Source organism: Vulpes lagopus, chromosome 9 (assembly GCF_018345385.1).
Source record: "Vulpes lagopus strain Blue_001 chromosome 9, ASM1834538v1, whole genome shotgun sequence".
NCBI lineage: Eukaryota > Metazoa > Chordata > Mammalia > Carnivora > Canidae > Vulpes > Vulpes lagopus.
Genome location: NC_054832.1, coordinates 50,578,554 through 50,598,066, shown reverse-complemented (window position 1 = coordinate 50,598,066; position 19,513 = coordinate 50,578,554). Strand labels below are relative to the sequence as shown.

Here is a 19,513-nt window from a genome sequence, read left to right as displayed (position 1 = left end):
TCATTCCAAGATGTTTTATTTCTTATAGGATTGCTTCTGAGTAAGTAAGTCATTTTATATAAAAGATATACCCTGTCTTTGTAAACAGCTGATTACACAGAAAGATGTAATAACTTATTTAGGATTCAGTTATGGTACCAACAAGGAGACAAAAACTTATGAGCTTAGATTTATCTTCTATAGCTGGAGATATACATTCTGATTCAGTGTAGAGAATATGATGCTGTTTCTTTTGTAGTCAGAGGAATCAATATGTGGAAGCAGGAGATACCTCTGATCATTGTGTCTATCTATTTTTCAACTTTTTGATTCCTGTACTTGCAACAAGGAAGCATGAAAAGAGTTACATTGAACAGGGATTTGAAACTGACACTTGACAATATTGAGTCAGTTGAACCCTAGACCAATAAGACTGAAGAGTAAGATAAAGTGATGATTGGGATGATTAAAGTGGATTATCAAGGTAAAATAAAGTTGCTGCTACATGATGGGGATAGGAAAGAGATTACAAGCAACCTGCAGAACTCTCTTAGAGTGTCTCCCAGTATTTCTATAGGTTTTATGGTAAACTATAATACAAAGTCTAAACAATCTAATACAGGAAGGAACAACACGTGTGAGACACTTCAGAAAAGATTTGGATTTCCTACCAGTAGGGATGAGAGCTTCAAAAGCATTGTCAGCATGAAGAAACTTGTTGGGGTTATATCTTCATTATTTTGTTGAATATTTCCCAAATATATGTGTATATGTAACTTATAAAAGTATACAATAGTAACATATACAGCTTATTATATGTCATATATTAATAAAGGTATTTTATTATATTTTAAAGATTTATTTATTAGAGAAAGAGGAAGCATGTAGTGAGGGGAGGGGTAAAGAGAAAGAAATTCAAGCTGGCTCCACACTGAGCACAGAGCCCAATGGGGGCTCAATCCCACAACCTTGAGATCACAACTTGAGCCAAAACCAAGAGTCAGAAGCTCAACTGACTGAGCCACTCAAGCACCCCAATAAAGCTATTGTAAAAAATATATAATTTCATAACTCTATAGCTGTTAAGGAAATAGGGTTATTTAAATACGTTCCTACAAATAAAATTCCATGTCCAGATGGCTTCTCTGATAAATTCTACCAAACTTTTAAAACATAATAACAGAATTCAACACAGTTTGGGGTACTGGGTGGCTCAGTTAGTTAAGCGTCTGCCTTCAGCTCAGATCATGAACCCAGGATCTTGGGATAGAGCTGCATCAAGCTCTCTGCTCAGTGGGGAATCTATTTCTCCCTCACCCTTTGCACCTCCTGCCAACTGTGCTCTCTTGCTCTCTCTCAAATAAATAAATACAATCTTTTTTTAAAAAAGAATTCAGTACAGTTGTACCCACAATTGTCCATAAAATTAAAAAGGAGAAAATAATTTGCCTCTCAATAAGGTCAACACTACCCTTTTTACAAAACTAAAAAATGATGACAAAATAAACCTATATGAACATAGAAGCAAAATCATTGCACTTCTAAAATATATGTAGGAATAGGTAATGGGGATTAAGGAGTATACTTGTGATGAGCACTGGGTATATGTAAGTGTTGAATCACTGACTTCTATATCCAAAACTAATATTACACTGTGTGTTACCTACCTGGAATTTAAATGAAAACTTGGAAAGAAAAACAAAACAAAACAAAAAGAAACAAACAAAATAAAATGTACATATTTATTTTAAAAAATACCATGCCCAAGGAGAATTTATTCTGAGAATATAGTTATTTTGATATTCAAAAATCAATGTAATTCATAACATAAAGAATAAAAATAATATGATTATCTCTCTATATATGCATAAAGGCATTTGACAAAAACTAACATCAATTTTTTTAAAGATTTTATTTATTTATCCATGAGAAATAGAGAAAGAGGCAGATACATAGAGGGAGAAGTGGCTCCTTGCAAGAAGCCCAATAGGAGACTGGATCCCCGGACTGGACATGCTCTGAGCTGAAGGCAGATGCTCATCCACTGAGCTATCCAGGCGTCCCGCAACATTAATTCCTAATGAAAATCCCCAAAGAATATATCCTGATAAGGATAAGGAGCATTTGCCAAAATCATAGCTATTATAATACTCAATGACGATAGATTTTAATACCTCTCCCTAAACTCAGGGACAAGACAAGAATATTAGCTCTCACCACTTCTATTCAGCATTGCACTGGAACCCTAGTCAGTGCAAATAAGACAAAAGGAAAAAAAAATCATTCAGATTCATAAGAGATAATTAATCTCTCTTTGTTTGCACTGCTTTTGTTCTCAGTTGACCTGATAGTTGAATAAAATACTATGGAATCTACAAAATATCCATTTGAAATAATAAGTGAGGTTAGCTAGTTTACAGACTGTAAGACTCATACATAAAATCAACTACAAGTGCATATATATATGTATATATGAATGAAATAATCTGGTATTTAAAATTTTAAAACATTCCATTTTTAAAAATACAAACATTTTTTTCCTTGTTCTACCCTCCAGTCTTCCTATAGTAAAAAAAAAAAAAGAACAAATAAGTTAATAATTTTGTTATAACAGAAGATAGAAGATTTTATACTGTCAGAGGAAGAAATAGAAAGCAAGAAAGGGAAGATAACTTGAATGAACTCTGGTGATAGATTATAGTTGGCCATATCTGTATAAATTCATAATATTTCAGTATGCATCCTTAAGAATGAATAGAGAAATCAATACTGGGTTTTGTATATAGATGGGTTAGTAAATATACATAGATTTCCTGGGCGTATCTGCTGGGAAGACTTAGAGACAGCAGCTTCTTAATGATAGCAAGCATGCTAGCACCTGGATCTTTTTTTCTAAATGTAATTCTCTAACAAATAGAATTGAAGTTCCTTGGAGAAATGGGTAGGTAAGAGCTGAGACAGAAAAAACAAGATGAGTCTTGAACATCTTCTAAAACCAGAAAGTAAGGGAATACAAAAAAAAATAATTATGGCATTACTCACAAGGACACAGGAGCCAACTATATCTAGTGAGCTCCCAAAGGCCAAATATGTAAAAAATAAGTGGCAATAGTATTGGGTTACAATCCAAAGAATAAAATGAGTATCTGCCAAGTCTCTGCTGATATAAATAAGTGATTAAATGATTGGATGGATGAATAAGTGGGGGAGAGGAAGCAAAGAAGAAGCAATTAGTTTGACTTACATAACATAGCAGCAAACATTTATGTAAATTAAATATATACATGCACACTACGATCATAAATTTTTATACTTGAGTGTCATGTATATGCATATCCATTATGAACATTCACACATTATACGCATTATGTCTACACAATTTAAAGATATACATTTCTGTATTTTATTTACATATGTAACTTATACATATATAAACTCATAATAAAATGGATACTTCTAGAAAGGGAGAGATTGCTATCAGGGACTAAGAAGGAAAGGGAAAAATAAAACGAGAATGCCTTTAAAAACATACTATGATAATGTGTCATGAACTGAGAAATATGTATCAAAAATAATGAGAAAAATAAAGTAAATGGTTATAAGACTATTTTTATACTCCCTGATCACTAAGTAATTAGCAATTTTATCAGCTGTCTTATTTGATGATTAGTATAATTTTATTCTTAATAAAAGGTAAATTATAATGGTTTTCCCAAAAGTTAAAATAATCATATATATGTTGAATTTTAAATCTAGGTAATTAAGAGGGCAGAAAAAAAACCAGATAGATTCATTATAGTGCCCATGCAAGATATCTGATCCATAGGTATTATCTAGTTAAATTCTCACATTACCATGGAGGTAGGTAATATACTCTTATTTTATATTAGAGGAAATGGAGGTTCAGTGAAGTTGTATAATTTGATGAAGGTCACACAACTGGTTTGTGGAAGAGTAAACACAGCATCCCAGGTGTATTAGACTTTTAAAAATCACCCTTTCCATTGCAATATTCTTACTTTATAATTGATGCCTGTGAAAACCTTTTTTTCTCCCTTGAGCTCCAGCTGAGTTTATAAAGTATTAAAAATGCTCAAAAATAAAATTTTGACCTCTCATAGGAGTAGCTACTTAAGTTTTTAAAGAGAGGGTTGAAATTTTATGTTCATGCAATTGTGAATCTTCTTTTTCTACATAATCTTTTAAAACTGAACTACAATATCTCCAACTGCAGATACTGCTAATAACAATAGATGGGATGAGTACTGTATTTGCTACCTACAGGTTTTTAGATTAGAGATATTCACAATAGTGTGTCCTTAGGAGAGCCTTTGTGTTACCCTTGTTTTTCATATATCAGAAATAAAACACTCCTTTTTTATTGCTATCAATTTTACTGTTCATTCTATGTCGTGTTCGATTAACACTATAAATAACCACAAGCATTTGTGAAATACTATTCTGGAAATGTTTATAACAACACTTCCATTTTTTTTTATGACCTGGAAATATTTAAATCCAGGCTGTAAAGAAATTTTTATTTAATGTGAGATATTCACAGATATTTGTGTTTATTTTACAAAAAGAGAAGTGTGACATTCTTTTACTCATTAAAAAAGGATTTCTGCTAAATATTTGACACAAAACTATCTTTAATGAGCATCCCCTGTCTTAAAAGTCAATACAGCATGTCTTATCTAAAATCGTATCTCAAATCATTACTGAGAAGTGATCAGAAATTATAAAGATAATTAAAAAATAACAATGTGTATATGTGGTAAGTAATCAAAAGTAAATATTAATTCTCATAAAGAAAATGTAAGGATTAAGTGGATAATAAGCAAACTAGTGAAATGTGTATTGCTGGAAATAAGCACGGTTTTCTGAAATGAGAAGTCACTAAAATAACAGGATCTTTAAAAACCCAAAGAAAGACATTAGCATTAAGGAAACAAGGACTTTGTAATCTGATATTTTTTTAAAGAAAAACTTCCGAGATGGGTTAAATTCACATATAAAAAGTTCATAGTTAAAATTCAGTAGAGAAAAAATTAAATTCTCACATTAATTTCAGTGTTGTTTTATGACTGTTTTAAATTAGAATCTGTGTACCTGTGAACTGTTTAAAGAGACTAATTTATTTTTGTAATTTTTTTAATTTTGAAACTCATTTTGAAAAAATTGGCTATGTTAAAGCCCGAAGCTGCAATGGCAAATTATTCTATTTGCCTTAAGAGACATGGGATTGCCAAGGAATAATAACAACTAAAAGGGCAATTATAGTGTCTCTGATAGGCAATGATATGAAATAGAAATTTACATCAGAACAGGAGAGGGTCACCTAATTCAGTATTCAAATATCAAGGAATGTTTTCCGTGGGAAGAAATTCTGATCTGTAGACTGAAGATGATGAATGAAAGTAACATAAAGGGCAAAGACAGAGGTAGGAAGTATTAGAAGAGTGACGAGAATGGGTGCTCCATGCCAAGGAAGAAGCTTAGGCAAAGTGACAATGGGAATCATTGGAAGAACCAGAGGTAATATACCAGGACAGAAATGTCAAATGTAAGGTGTGTGAGTGTGTGTGTGTGTGTGTGTGTGTGTGTGTGTGTATGCTGTATAGAGCAAGAATTAGGAAATTAGGAATTTATGATAATTTTAGGGAAAGAAACATTAGTAAGGAGATTGGTGATATGTTGAGTGGTGGACTCAAGGGAGCATGGTGATGGAATAGCCTATGGAGAATGAGAGAAAAAGGATATGGAATTGGTTTGGGCAAAGAATGAGGTCATATCCTGAAAGGAGAAAAATTATTTTGGGGGTAGGAGGTGTTGATTAGTTCACTTTTTTAGCACATTGGATTTGATTCATTCTGTGTACATCAAATGAAGATGTCCAGGAGGAACCTGATTTGGAACTCAACAGAGTTCTGGGAAGCAGATACCGATTTAGCACATTACAGTATATAAATAATTTATTTCAAGACAGTAGATGATACATCTTATTTAGTATCAGAAGGAAGGAATGTCTAGATTTAAGTCCTGAAAAAATATTACATAGAGAAAGAGCAGTCAGAAAAGATATTTTGAAGTATCAGGCAAATGAAAAATGAGGGGAATATAGGACATGGATTCAAAGGATGAAAATTTTTTTTAAGGAGTGAGTAGTCCACAATGTCAAAGGCTACCGGGAAGTGTGCAATGGACTTAGCCATAAAATTGGTTGCTCGTTAAGATGATAAATCCACTATTTGGTAATCTGGAGGCTAGGGTAAAAAGAGAATTGTGGTACTAGCACTTTTAGTACTAACCCCAGAGTAAGTAGCTCCACAACAGCAATTACTGAATATTTGTTGAAAGAATCAGAAATATGAATTTTCTTATGAAATCTTAGAACTATGATTAAAGCATCAAATACTTTTATTTTATTTTTTTTTAAAATTTTTTTTATTTATTTATGATAGTCACAGAGAGAGAGAGAGGCAGAGACACAGGCAGAAGGAGAAGCAGGCTCCAGCACCGGGAGCCTGATATGGGATTCGATCCCGGGTCTCCAGGATCGCGCCCTGGGCCAAAGGCAGGCGCCAAACCGCTGCGCCACCCAGGGATCCCACTTTTATTTTTTTTAATTGTAGGTTACTTTTTAAATTATTTATTTATTTATTCATGAGAAACAGAGAGAGAGAGAGGCAGAGACATAGGCAGAGGAAAAATAGGCTCCATGCAGGGAGCCCGATGTGGGACTTAATGCCCGGACTCCAGGATCACGTGCTGAGCCAAAGGCAGATGCTTAATTGTTGAGCCACCCAGGTGTCCCCCATCAAATACTTTAGAGAAAATATTCTGTAAAACTAATTTAAGGAAGTAGTCAAGAGGGTTATAAAGTAAATAACGAACTCATGTCCCATTTTCCAGGTAAGTTAAGTAGGCTAAAGGTAGGACTGGTTTTGTAAAGTACTTAGATGTTTTTCTGAGATAGAAATAAAAACTTACACAGAGGAAGCAGAGGGGCTTAGGGAACTAATTCTATGTCTCATGTTACTGAAGATAACTATCAAATATTTTATTGTAAGAAGCAGCTTTCCGCTTTGGGAGCAGTATGGAGTAACTTACATTAATTACAAAGATGAGAGCTTATCATACAGTCAGAAATCATATAGGAAAAAGTTTTTTTTAATGATCTGATCAGTCTATCAGAGTGACATAATTGTGATTAACATAGTTTCAGACTTGGATTGTTATGTTACCAGATTTTAGTTGTAATATTCAGAAATTATTAGCTATATGATAACAATTTACTTAAAATTTCCAGGTTTTTGAATCTCAGTGTCTACATTAGTTAAAGATAGCTAATAACGCAATCTACTGCATGGGGTTATGATGAGGATGAGAGATAATGATCTATCACCTACAAGCCAGCACCTGCCATATGCTGGATTCTTAATAAATATTTGCCCTGTTATTGTTATTATATTTATTATGAAATCACCATAAAAATCACAGCAAATATTCTATCTTCAGTTCAATAGCGAAGGGATGGTATCATGCTGAGTAAACAAAATCACTTGGTTGCAGTTTATTAACATTACTATAATTTTTAAATTAAAGAAAGTTTATTATGCAGTAGAATTATTACATAGATAGCCGTTGCTGCCTTTTAGTCTCTCCAACATGAAGGAGCAAACATAAAACAAGAAGTTACCCAATTTGTCTATTGCAGCCCTTAGCTTCTGGCCAAGTATGAAACAACCAGAGATTAAGAGTTCCATTTCTCACGGTGCATTTGCTTCAAGCAGGAAACTTTATTTTTCAGGGCTACTTCCTCGAGCATGTTTATTAGAGTAAGAGGCTTCATTTATTTCTAAGATTATTTTTACAGTTATACATACTGATTCCATTTTGCTAGCAGTATGGAACTTCCAGTACTTTGAATCCCCCAGAGATTTAAAGACTATAGGGCAGAAGATTGTCCTCAATCAATTAATCTTCTTTTCCTATTATTTGTAATATGTTTAATGCAAAACCGAATCAAATTTCAGTAATATTATATTATAGGAAAATGTGTACTCGTGTTGTTATGGTAAAGTCATAAACAGCTTCCAGAAAAAAGTGTATATTTTTACAGTTTTACATAACTTTAAGTAGCTTACAAGTTTTCTGTTTAAATATTTTTTTTTGTCTTACCTTAGGCCACACAAACCCATTTTATTTTTAGTTTATGTTTTATAGCTTCGTTTTGGAAATCATTACATATAAATTATTCATAACAAATCCCTATTGCTCAGTTTTTCCATAAAGCTATCCATAAAATATTATAAATGCTATGGCTGTTCAAAAACGTTTTAAGAGCTGAGATTTTACAAATACAAAGTGAGGAATGAAAGCCTGGAGATAAATTTTGAAGAAGTTAGGCAGTGGTAGCATCTAGAAAAAAAATAAGCAGCAAGTATAATAATGAGATATATACATATACATTAGCTGTTTATTGTTTTTCTATTATTAGGCGCTGACTATAGCAATTACATTAATAAATTACATTGATTATAGTTCTTAAAATAATTTTATGTATTTAACAAAACTTTATATAGAAATCAGAAAGTGTATTTGAACACTTTGAAGAAGCTTTGTGGTAATATATGTCCTTTCATTTCTCTTGAGTCTGTCAAAAACAACAGAAGTTTTACTTGGCAATTAAAAAATACTCAGTTATAGAAGCCCTGCATTTAATCCTAAACAGCAAAGCAGTTGCTGCATTCTGATCAAGAGATTATCTTTCATACATTTAATTTTTTTCTTCCTATTCTTCAATTCTTTTCGAGAGAATTTTGTGTTTTTTTCTTAACTTAAAAATTTATAGTATTTATTCTTGTCTACTTTTACCTCTCATGTTCTAGAGAAAAAATGTGTTTCCTCAGGGTAGTTATTGGTTATCATTTCAAGATGCCTTTAAAGTGCCCACTATTTTTATTTTTAATTTTGTTATTTTATTTCTTTTCCCATTGTGTATACCAATAGTATATTTTAGTATTTAGGGTCTGTTATAAAATAAACTCTTAAAAATCAGAAGCCATTTTGTCAAGACTTTACTTCCTGATTCCAGTCATTCATAGAGCCAGATTATCTGAGCTTATTTCTTAAAGATTTTTACATTCAGTTCGCTATAGATGTTTCTACTATATATATTTTTTTCCACTCTATATTATGTATTTTATATATGTATGTTATATACTTTACATGCGTATATTATATATGTTATGATATATATTTTTTCTGATAGCCTGAATTTCAAAGTCTTATATATACATAATATATATGTATATAAATAGATGTGTATATAATATTTAATATATATGTGTGTATATATATATATTTTTTTCAATACCCTGGACTTCAAAATCTTCTCCAAAGATCTTGTCCTATAACTTACTTTAGCCTCCCACACCAATCATTTGTCTTGTACCAATAAACTGATACCTAAAAATTCAATTGCTACCATCCCTGATTTCTGTTGTCTTTTTACCTTCCAGGCCCCTCTGTTACCCTAACTGCTACAGTTTTTCACCCCCATCTGAGCTGCTAGGAGCACCTACTGCTCATTGTTCTAACTGCTTTCTCCCCACCACATATCTTCATTTCCTACTTCATGCAGAATGTATTTCCTTGTCCATGCTTATAATCATTCCCTAGTATGCCTTATAAATTTCTTCATTTCTTATTGCCTCTGTCCTTCAAATGGCAAAAATACCAACTTCGTTCAATTTAGCTCTCTGCCTATGCTGCCCCTGCTCAACCACACTAGAAAAAGCCTTACTACTAAATGTCCTTCCCAGGAATTCTATGCATTCCCTACTCCATTCTCTCTCTCTCTCTATTCTCAGTAACTCTGTCATATTCAGTTCTTCTCATTATATAATATACTCTTGTCTGTTACTTTGGATGAATTCCCTTTTCTTATGTATCACCAGACTGTCATATGGTAGACTAGCTTCTACAACGTTCATCTCCCTAAAGATATGGCTCAAACAATTGTTCCAATTAATTATCTGTTGTATCATTTCCATCAGCATAGAACATGCTATCTTATCTCTAATATAAAAAATCTCATGATTACACATTCCATCTATAACCATCTATATGTTTCTCAGGACAACTTTGCAGGAAGATTCACCAGAACAATTTCCTCCTCTGGTGATGTCCACTGAAGAAGGCTTCCCGTTATTCTTGAAACCACTACACTTAGATATTCAGAAAATATGTTCTTCTTAGGGTGCCAACTGACTTCCAAGTTGTCAAATCTACTGATCATTTCTTAGTCCTCATTTGCTTGACCTATTAGAAGCATGGGACCATTGATCATGTTCTCCATTATGAAATACTTTACTTCCTTAACTTCCAGAACACCATGTTCAATTGGTTCTGTTTTAATTCAATGGTTAGTCTCTCAGTTTTAGTTACTGCCTCTCTGATATATTCATATTGGACTGCCACAAGACCTACTCCTGGAGTTCTCCTCATCTCCACCTATCTTATCATTCATTCTTATGGCTTAAGAAAGCCATAAGAGCTGTCAGTGTGCTAACAGCTCCCAAATATGTCTTTAACCAGACTTTTTACCCTGAAATCCAGACACATCTATACAACTCCCTAATTATCATCTCATGTATTCCAAGAGTTTAGCTTTTAAACTTAATATCTCCAGAGCCAAGTTTCTACTTCTACCAAATCCTACTCCTCTGCCTATCTCTCTAGCCTCAATACAATCTTCTCTTTTTATGAGTCTCAAAAGTTTTAGAGTCGTTTTTAGTTTCTTTCTTGCACAGCCAGTTGAAAGAAAATTCTGCTAAATTTATGTTCAAAATTTACTGAGAATCTTGCCACTTTTCATAATATATATTTCTATAATTCTATTCTGAGATTTCATCATCTAATAGAATTTTTCTAATAGTTTCATAATTTTTCTTTCTGCTTTCATCCTTATTCTTGTGCCAGTCCAAATGATTCTCTTAATATTTAACTTGATTATATAATTTATATACTCTACTTAAATGGATTTCTATATAGAGTAAAAGTCAAAATCAGTAGAAAGGATTAGATAGCCTATAGAATTTGATTTTATCCACTGCTCTGATCTCATTACGTATGAATTCATTCTGACTTTCTTTTCGAAATACATTTGTCTGCCTATGTTCCTTTAACATTCCGAGCATATTCTGCATCCTGGCCTTTAAACATGCTATTTTTTTTCCTCTTCCTAGTATTTGCTTCTTATGGATATGCACATCTCTTGTTCTCTCAACATTTTTATTTATTTATTTATTTTAAAGATTTTATTTATTTATTCATTCAAAGAGAGAGAGAGAGAGAGAGAGAGAGAGAGGCAGAGGCACAGGCAGAAGGAGAAGCCTGCCCCATGCAGGGAGCCCAATGCGGGACTCGATCCCGAGACTCCAGGGCCATGCCCTGGGCTGAAGGCAGGCACCAAACCGCTGAGCCATCCAGGGATCCCCTCTCAACATTTTTAATTACCTGTATGTGTGTGTACACATAGTATATACATATATTATATAATTATATATAAATATATATAGTAACTATTTTACTATCTTCATATTACTTTCGTCAGAATGTAGGACAGATTTTAGTAATTGCTACTGTATTATATAATTAATAAAATAAATATGTGTTGAATGAATGAATAAATAGGAGATTTAATCCTGATATTTATCCTTTGATGTTGGGTATTTCTGTTTAGTCTTCCTGATATTTTAAGTCTTTTTTTTTTTTCGACTTATTTATTTATTTATTCATAAGAGACACAGAGAGAGAGAGAGAGTCAGAGACACAGGCAGAGGGAGAAGCAGGCTCCATGCAGGGAGCCCGACGTGGGACTCGATCCCAGGTCTCCAGGATCACACCCTGGGCCGAAGGCGGCGCTAAACTGCTGGGCCACCCAGGAATCCCCCCCCCTTTTTTTTTCTAATGGGATCTGGTTTGCCTTTTCTTACACAAGACCCATGTTACCTTGAGCAAAGAATTCATACTTTGGCACAATCTATGAAGAACTCTAGGCTGAATCAAATCTCATGTCCATTGATCTGAGATACAAGGATAATGTATGGTTTCTGTGCTATCTTAAAAAAAAGAACAAAGCAAAGTAATTTTATTGAAAATATAATGGTGCTGATACTTGATCAAATTACACAGGATATATATTATAGGTACCAAGATTTGAATATAGTCATAAAATGTAATAAAAGTCAAAAGATTAAAAATTTAATCAATTATCCATATCTGCATAACAAAACAACTGAAATCAGTGTCCTCAAAAAAAAGTTGAAAACACTTATTATAACTCCTGATTCTTTGGTTGTCTGGCCGTTCTGCTGAACTGAGTCAGGCTTAACTGACCTTGACTAGACCTGCTTATGTACCTGTGGTAAAATAGTGGGTGGGCCAGGTGCTGGGTGGTCCTGGTAGGCACCATTCATATGTTCGTAAATGGGTTGTTGGCTGAAGCAACAAAGGTAATTGGACCACTTCACCCAGTAGGTCAGTTTGGGTTTGTTTACCTAGTGATTTCTAGAAGAATAAACTGTAGTGTGTGAGGCTTCTTGAAGCTTAGGTTCAAAACTGGCATTATTTCTAATTTGCTTTATTGGCCAAAATAAGTTGCAAAGTGAATCCAAATACAAAGGATGGAAAATAGACTGAATTTATTAATGGAGAAACTATAAATTAGATTGCAAGGAATGCAGATTGCAAGAGAAAGTGGTGAGGGAATGGGACCATTTTTGCAAGCAATTTACTAAAATAGTGTTTGCAATTTATATACATATAAAAGCTTAATAGTCCTAATATACATGAAGTCCCTGAAGTAAGAAAAATAGATTATATAATATCTTATAATGAGAAAATAGTAAATATAGTAAAAAAAGAATACTGAATATAGGTGAATAGTAATCTGAAGGTTGTTTCAAGCTTACTAGAAGTTGGTGAAGTGCAAATTGAGGAATGATATGTTTAACTTCGAAATGGGCAAAAATAGTCAAACAAAAATCCAATGAACATAAGGAAATGAAAAAAGTGATGGCAGTATATACATTATTACTGTATAAATGGAAATATAAGTGAATAAAAATTGAAATGATTTGATACACATTAAATGCAAGATGAGAGTATGTTTTGATCTAAGAATATACTTTATATAAATAGATTATTTTACAGATTACTATACATTGACAATTTTTTTTTAATTTTTAAATTTTTTTAGAGAGGGAGGGAAGGGGGAGAAGCAGAAGAGAGAGAGAGAGAGAGAATCTTAAGCTTGGTAAGGATCCTGACACAAGGGTAGGTTCACAACCCTGAGCGCATGACCTGAGCTGAAATTAAGAGTCAGATGCTGGGCAGCTCGGGTAGCTCAGCGGTTTAGCGCCACCTTCAGCCCAGGGCCTGATCCTGCAGACCCACAATCAAGTTCCACGTGGGGCTCCCTGCATGGAGCCTGCTTCTCTCTCTGCCGGTGTCTCTGCCTCTCTCTCTCTCTCTCTCTCATTAATAAATAAGTAAATACATACATACATACATAAATAAATAATCTTAAAAAAAGAGTCAAAATGCTTAACTGACTGAGCCACCCAGTCACCCCCAAAAATGTTATTTTTGATGGTGGTTACTGATCAAAATAGTTCTAAGTTAATCTAACTATCAAGATGAGAGGAATGGAATAAATATTGGTATTTCCACAAAATTTAGAAAGTAACTATTTAAAAATAATAAGGATTAGACTATATGGAGATTTGATGAGAAAAAGTTGGATTTAAAGAATGATGGGAAAAGTCAGTGTTTTCAATAATTAACAACAAGCTCATTCATATCAGAGAAGGGGAAAACCATGTCTCCTACCTTACACCACACACAGAGGTCAATCCCAAGTGAATTGTAGTTCTGAAAATGAAAAAAAAAGTAAAAGGCAGTTTTAGAAATAATATGGGAAAATATCTAGGTAGGGAAAGTTTTTTAAAAGAGGTTACCAAAAAGAGTCATTTATACAGAACAATATAACAAAATGAACATGCTAAAAAGAATTCCAGTTCATCAAATGATACTTAAATGAAAAAAGCATGTTATGAAAATTTGAAAGTCACATAATGGGAGAATATTTGCACCAAAAGTGACAGAAAACTCCCGTATCTAAAGAATATATTTGAAAAGCTCTACAAGCAATAAGAGAAACCAAAATAGAAAAATAGTTGAAAGCCTCAGACATGTAAAAAAAGAAGGCACACAGACGTGTTAATTATCTTTATTCATTAAGTAAAAATGCAAATTAAAAGCCTTGATGTGATACCAAACCTTTACTACTCCTTAAAGGCCAGAAAGAAAGAAGAAAGAAAAAGAAAAGGAAGGAAGGAAGGAAGGAAGAAAGGAAGGAAAGAGGGAAGAAGGAGGAGGAGAGAGAGAGTACTAAGTGTTGGATAGAATGTAAAAAAATAGTAATCCTCACATACTGCTATATGGAGTATATATTAATCACTCTGTACAATAGGAATTTTGTGTTGACCTTAGAAATACATACATCCTTATAACTTAACAATGTATCCCTACATATATACTAACAAATGCATACAAATGCAACTGAGAAAATATTTAAATAAGGTTCATGGAAACATTATTCTAATATGCACAAACTGGAAACAACCCAAATTTTTAAAACTAGCAAAATGTTTAAGGATTGTGTGGTGTCCTCAAATGGAATACGATCCAGAAGTAAAAATAATTGGGGAGAATACAACAACAAAAAAAGCCAGGTGAAAAACAACGCATACTATAGGAATATATTTTACAAAAAATAACAAGACAAATATACTGCTTAATGATGCAAACTTACATGGATAAGTCGTCAGGAAAGAGAAAAAAAAATAATTGGTATAAAAATTAAAGTAGGTAGTATTTTTGCTAGGGAGATCAGTCATTGGGAGAAAACCTGAGGGAGATATTAAGGTTGTCGGTGATGTTCTCTTGTGATGTGCTTACCCAGGTGTTTACTTTGTACTAAAACAGATCTGCTTACCTTTGTGGTCTACTCTTATGAATGTATACTATTCTTCTTAAGATTTATTTATTTATTCATGAGACACACACACACACACACACACACAGAGAGAGAGAGAGAGAGAGAGAGAGAGAGGTAGAGACATAGGCAGAGGGAGAAGCAGGCTCCTCCCAGAGAGCCAGGTGCAAGACTCTGTCCTGGATCCTGGGATCATGCCCTGAGCCAAAGGCAGACTTCCAACCACTGAGCCACCCAGGCATCCTGAATGTATATTATTTTTATATTATAAAGATTACAAAATTTACCCTTGATTTCTTACTCTCTGAAGATTTTCTATTGAATAGTCAGATATTGATACTCTAGGATTAAAATAAATGATGTTATATTTATTCAGTAATTAGTAAAAGCTTAGTACTTTCCACATTTAATATAACATCTTTGTTATTGTGTCCTGTGTCTACTCAAACTTTATGAAAAGGAATAAAGTCTCTTCTTGTTTTGAAGGCAGACATATTGAATGCTCTTATTTCATATAAGAGGCAATTGAGTCTGAGTTCTGTTAAGTGATTTGATTCAGGATACACAGGGACTGGTCAATAGGAGCAATTTTTTTTTTTTTTCCCGAACCAAATGTCAGTTTACTTTTTTGGTACTGTTTGATTATAGTAATAAATTCTATTCATGAATATGCGGTTTCTTTCATCTTTTCCCTCCTAACAATTGTGGCGGTATGATAACAAAATGTTCAAGCAAAACAAACAAGAAACAAGGGGTCACAAGAGGCAAGAGTGATGGTAGGGGAAGGAAAGTCGGGGTTCTGTGGACAGTGGGATGTGGGGGTAGAGGTCAGCAAGTGAACCTGGCTTCAAGTCTGGGAGGTGAGTGAGGCTGGGACATGGCCAGAGGAGTCAGAATGGAGCTATATTCTGTTTTACTTCCTGGTGTGGATCAGCTGGTGTTTGACGAAATTTGACAGCTGGCTGAAAGCTTTCCCACATGCAGAGCAGTCATAGGGCTTCATGAGGGTGTGGATCCTCTGGTGCTGGATGAGGACTGAATGCTGACTGAAGGCCTTCCCACACTCACTGCACATATATGGCCTTTCACCAGTGTGGATTATCTGATATTGAATAAGGTGTGAACTCTGGCTGAAGCCCTTACCGAATTCAGCACCCATATATGGCTTCTTTCAGTTGTGAACTTTCTGGTGAATAGGAACAAAAAAGGACAAAAGTCTGTCCTCCAAAGTCAGTGCTCTTACTAATGTGTAAATATATCCAAATATGTGTCATCTTCTACATATTTACACTTTTTGATCTCTATAAGATTTTCCATTGCAGTTACCTTCTTCTTTCTTCCTAGAGATGTCAATAACTAACCATGCCGTATTGGGAAAGACAAAGGTAGACTCAGTGGTTTGAAAACATCTATAAGTGAAATCTGATGCAGTAAGAATGACTGACAAATAAGAAAAAGGAAATACTGGCTGCTCTTAGAGCCAATCTAAAAGCACCATGTCTCTAGAAGGAATTATCTTGAGCAGAACACAAATTTGAATGAATATAATAGACCTCATTGGCTCAAGCATGTAAATTCTTTATGTGTGTATGTACATTTTTCCTCTCTGTAGGAAGGATATTTTGCAATTCTATTTTTTTAATTTTATTTATTTATTCATGAGAGACACACACACCAGAGAGGCTGTGACACAGGCAGAGGGAGAAGCAGACTCCATGCAGGGAGCCTGATGTGGGACTCCATCCTGAGACTCCAGGATCATGCCCTGGGCCGAAGGCAGGCACTTAACCTCTAAGCCACTGAGGTGTCCCATATTTTGCAATTCTAGAAGAAAATTTAAAACTATTATTTTCAATATTAAATGTATTGAGAAGACTCACTACAAATAAAGAAGATAGTATTCATGAAGATACAGCCTCCTTAAGAGTATGGTACTGACGTAAAAACAGATATAGAGATCAATGAAACCAATCAGAGCCCAGAAATAAACCAAAACATATAGAGTCTATTTGTTAGTAATGGCACTAAGAATACACAATGGGGAAAGCATACTCTCTTCAGTAATTTTATAAAAATATTTGTCCTGCTTACCTTGTTCCTATCTGTTCTTCCCCATATGCTCTTCCCTCCCTTTCTGTATTTCTTTTACATTACACATGGTGTAATTTTTCTTATGGTGATAATCACCAAATCAAAGTTTTTCCGTACTTCCTTTTCATTATGCATAGTGTAATAACTTAAACTTCTTTGATTGAGATGTAAGGATATTTATGGCCTGGTGTCAAAATTGTATCTTTCTTACCTCTTACAACTCCTATTTCTTAGCTTTTCAAGTATTTCAGTCGAAATAAAATATCTGAGATGCCAGAAATTTTCTGCAGTTACTTATTCCTTTGCTTGCTGAATGCACAAAATTTATTCTATCTTAAAATAACCTTTCGTAATCCACCATTTTTTATCATGATGAAATCCTTCTTGTCTTTCAAGCCTTGGTCCATAAGCATTGAAATAATCCTTTGGGATACTTTTGCTTCTTTCTCATGCAAACTTAGGCTTCTCCTACTTTGTATCTTATATAGTACAGCTAGTAGAGCCAGTCTTTGAATTCTTAACAACCAGACAAATGATATTTTCAAGAATGTTTGTTAAATTGATTATAAAAAACTAAAAAAGGGTTTGTTCTCATATATTTATGTCTTACCTGAATCATGTAAGTTATTTCTTTTGCAACCTCTTAAAATTAAGGCATAAATAAAATTTGAAATGACTTTATAATATTTGAAGCAGATCTATATATCACATGATGTGTCCAGTATTTGTATTTTCTAGTATCCTTTATTTACCGATTATTATGGGAAGAAAAATAATATATTTTATTTTATTTCTAAATTTTAGAAGCAGCAAAGTAAATTCTAGTAATACTTGACATGATTCAGTGAATATGTAAATGTACAAAATACTAAGAAAAAATGTTTAATTAGGAAAATGCAATCAGTCTTCATGTACCAAAAATAATTAGCACAGCAGGCTGCTATTGAGTTGTTGATTAAAAGTATATATTAATATATTTATAATAACTATATTTGCTACTGTATTTCACTGTGCAAGGGAATCAGAGGAGATATTTTTGAGTTTTTAAAGAGTCTTTAATATGACAAAGGCTAAAACTTTGCATTCAAAGTTATCTAGTTAGTGCAAATCAATGAGGCAGTGTCAAAACAGAACAAATTTATTGGTTTATTTAATTACTGTTCAGTGAAGTAAATGTCAAATATAAACATTCCTGGATAAATATGATGTCTTAACAGTAGCTGCTCTCAAAGTAATACAAAAATACTTAGAAAAAATAAAGGAGCCATAAAATTTCTAAAAACTATAATGTAATAGAGCTTCTAGAATTAAAAAAGGAGATAGCTGATTCAGAAGGTCCTCAGAAGGCAAAATTAGTTGCACTGTATTAAAATGTGAAAGCACACCTAGATGTGTTTGTGAGATAAAATTTAATGAACAACAGTGGTGAAATTGTTTGTACATTCCTTATTCTCTGACCTCCATGGGAACAATTATTCCTAAAAACTGAAGACATTGATATACACATCTTTTCCACGCGAGCCACATGTCAGTTGTTGCAGAGTAATTTTTCTCCAATGTCTATGTCCATTCAGAAATATTGTTCAAAAGAAGACAGTAAGTTGTTACAGAGCTTTAGAGTGTCAAGGAGGGAGACTTTCCTTGGCCCTTCAGGGTCCTTCTAGCTGGACTTAAGAATCAAACTGACAAGAGATAGAACAGGAGAAAACAAAACTGAAACACATGCAGGTATGAAATTCCAAAGACAAAGAGGCAACATGAGACTTGTATGAGCTGGGGAGAGGGCTAGGGTCTGAAGATACAAAGGAGAGGAATACCATTAGCAAGAAGGCATTAGGGAATGTTTTGTGAAACAAAGGTTGCCCTATCATGCAGGTAAATTTCTTATAAAAGGAAGTCTTTGTTAATAGGCCTCTTCCAGTAGGCACTTGTTCTACTGTTTCCAATGTAAATTTACGCAGTTGAGGACCAGGGAGAGAGTTTTTCCTGCAACTTCTGGGTTTTAATTAGTTTTAACTTGAAAATAATGTTCATGCCAAAATGGCCCATCTTGCAGAGCCCTGCCTGTGGCCCCTACAGTTGGAAGGAAAATGGAAATTTCCATTATGTATTGTAGAAAATATAAGAGGAATCAATAAAATTCTGGATTCAAGATTTAAAACTAGAAAAGCAAACTGTAATAGCTATGTATACTGGGATCTAGAAAAAACGGGGAGGGGTGGGAGAAGTAAATGAACCCAAAACTTATAAATGAGCTGATTTCTGTTCATAACAACCTGGAACTATTGATTTGAGACATTATGTCACCCCTCATTCGCCCAAGCACAATGTACTCAGTTACACCTATGTTTACACACACAAGTATGGCAATTG

General features: G+C 33.7%; 1 pseudogene; it reads right to left on the bottom strand.

The window, feature by feature from the left end:
- LOC121498596 overlaps positions 1-16,208 on the bottom strand; it is a 45,234-nt pseudogene extending 29,026 nt beyond the window's left edge.
- Between the last annotated feature and the right edge of the window lie 3,305 nt (positions 16,209-19,513).